This window comes from Nicotiana sylvestris, chromosome 1 (assembly GCF_000393655.2).
Source record: "Nicotiana sylvestris chromosome 1, ASM39365v2, whole genome shotgun sequence".
NCBI lineage: Eukaryota > Viridiplantae > Streptophyta > Magnoliopsida > Solanales > Solanaceae > Nicotiana > Nicotiana sylvestris.
In genome coordinates, this window is record NC_091057.1 from 168272907 (window position 1) to 168275192 (window position 2286).

The following is a 2286-nucleotide window of genomic DNA, read 5'->3' on the forward strand; positions in this document are numbered from 1 at the left end:
CCAATACTTGAAACTCCATCATGAATTCAACGGTCCCTATTGTCAGTTCCAGCACTATGTCCCCAAATGAATCTCTGCTTCCACCGTCAAACCCCCGTACGCAAATACTATTTTTCTGGATCCTCTCCTTTTTGATTTTCAACTTGCCCAGAGTGGAGAGAGGGCAGATATTTGCGCTTGACCCGTTGTCAACCAATACCCGGGTTACTACGGAGTTTTCACATTTCACGGTGAGGTAAAGAGCTTTGTTGTGCTCAGTACCTTCCACAGACAATTCATCATCAAAAAATGTAATTCTGTTTGCCTCAAAGATTCTGTTGGCTATTCTTCCCAAATGATTTACGGATATTTTGTCGGGAACGTGTGCCTCATTCAGGATTTTCATCAAAGCTTGACGGTGCTCTTCTGAATGGATTAGTAATGACAATAATGAAATTTGGGCGGGCGTCTTTTTCAATTGTTCCACAACAGAATAGTCATGGAGCTTCATCTTTCTTAAAAACTCTTCCGCTTCTTCTTCCGTCACAGCTTTCTTTATTGGTGTTGGATTATTTTTAGTTTTTCTTAACTCCTCGGGAGTGAAACATCTTCCCGAACGAGTCAAGCCTTGCACCTCACAGACTTCTTCCTTGACCTCTCTTCCTTTATACATTACCGTTACCCGTTCGTAGTTCCATGGAATGGCTTTGTTTCTGATCACTGGTAACTGGGTTACCGGCTTGATAATGACCCGATCTATGTGGGCTCCTTCCATGACTACAATGGGTTTGCTGGCGACCCTTGGTACTATCACTTTCGATCCTTCTTGCTTTGTGGAAACTTTGCTCGAAGATCCCTTCTCAATTACCACAGATGGTTCATCCCCATTTTTGTTCTTCTTAGGTATCGACTTCTCCTCTGTTAACTGCTTATCTGGCTTGGCTTCATGAGACCTGATCATCATGATGATTTGTGACGGCTTCTTTGTTTCCCCATCGGCCTGTACTATTTCTATCATATTGGCCTCCTGATGGGCTGGCATTGGATTTCTGTTGATGTTGGGAGCTTCGGGGGTTTGAACTTCAATTTTATTAGTATCAATCAGCTCTTGTATTGCATTCTTTAAATGCCAGCATTTTTCTGTCTCATGGCCTGGTGTACCGGAACAACATTCACAGCTTATGGTGTAGTCCAGATTCTTTGGAGGAGGATTGGGCAGCTTGGATTGTATCGGCCTTAGCATGTCTAGCTGTCTCAACCTGTGGAACAGACTAGTGTAGGATTCACCCAATGGAGTGAAGGTTTTCTTTTTATATCCCCTTTCTCCCCTGAATGCTTGACTAGGCCTGAAATCTGGTCCGGGGTAGGTTCGTGGGTAAGTGCTTGGTATGACAGGGGTACGCCAATGAGCGTGAGCAGGTGGTTGATTGTATGCTTGTGCATGATTGATGGAAAATGAGGTTCCGACGGGTGATAGTAGTGTTGGGGTGAATTGTGGTGGTAAGTTGATTGGTGGGATCGATGTTGATTGTAGTAATGAGGTGAACCTCCGGATCCTGACCAAGTTCCTGAATCAACCACCGTTGCTTCCTCCCTTTTCTTTCTTCCAATTCCTCCTACTCCGCCTTGAATAGCTTGAGTAGTCGCCTTAATAGCCGAATAACTCATGATTTTATTTGTCTTGAGGCCTTCTTCCACCATACCTCCCATCTTCACTACTTCGTTGAATGATTTTCCTACCGCCGAAACCAAATGGGCATAGTAAGTTGGCTCCAGGGCTTGTAGGAAGTAGTCTACCATTTCACTTTCCTTCATAGGAGGATCCACCCTTGCTGCCTGTTCCCTCCACCGGAAACCATACTCTCTAAAACTTTCATTGTGCTTTTTCTCAAATTTTGTCAAAGATAGTCGATCTGGGATGATTTCCAGATTGTATTGGAAGTGGTAAGCAAATGCCTGTGCTAGGTCATCCCAGGTGTACCATCTCCCATGGTCCTGGCGTGTATACCACTCTAAAGCTGATCCGCTCAAACTTTGACTGAAGTAAGCCATCAATAATTCGTCTCTTCCCCCAGCTCCTCGCATCTTGCTGCAGAATCCTCTCAAGTGGGCTACTGGATCGCCGTGCCCGTTGTATAGGTCAAATTTGGGCATCTTGAAACCAACTGGCAATTGCACATTTGGGAATAAGCATAAATCCTTGTAGGCCACACTGACCTGTCGTCCTAACCCTCGCATGTCTCAGAACGATTGTTCTAGGCTTTTGACCTTTCTGAACATCTCTTCTTGTTCAGCATTTTTGGCTGG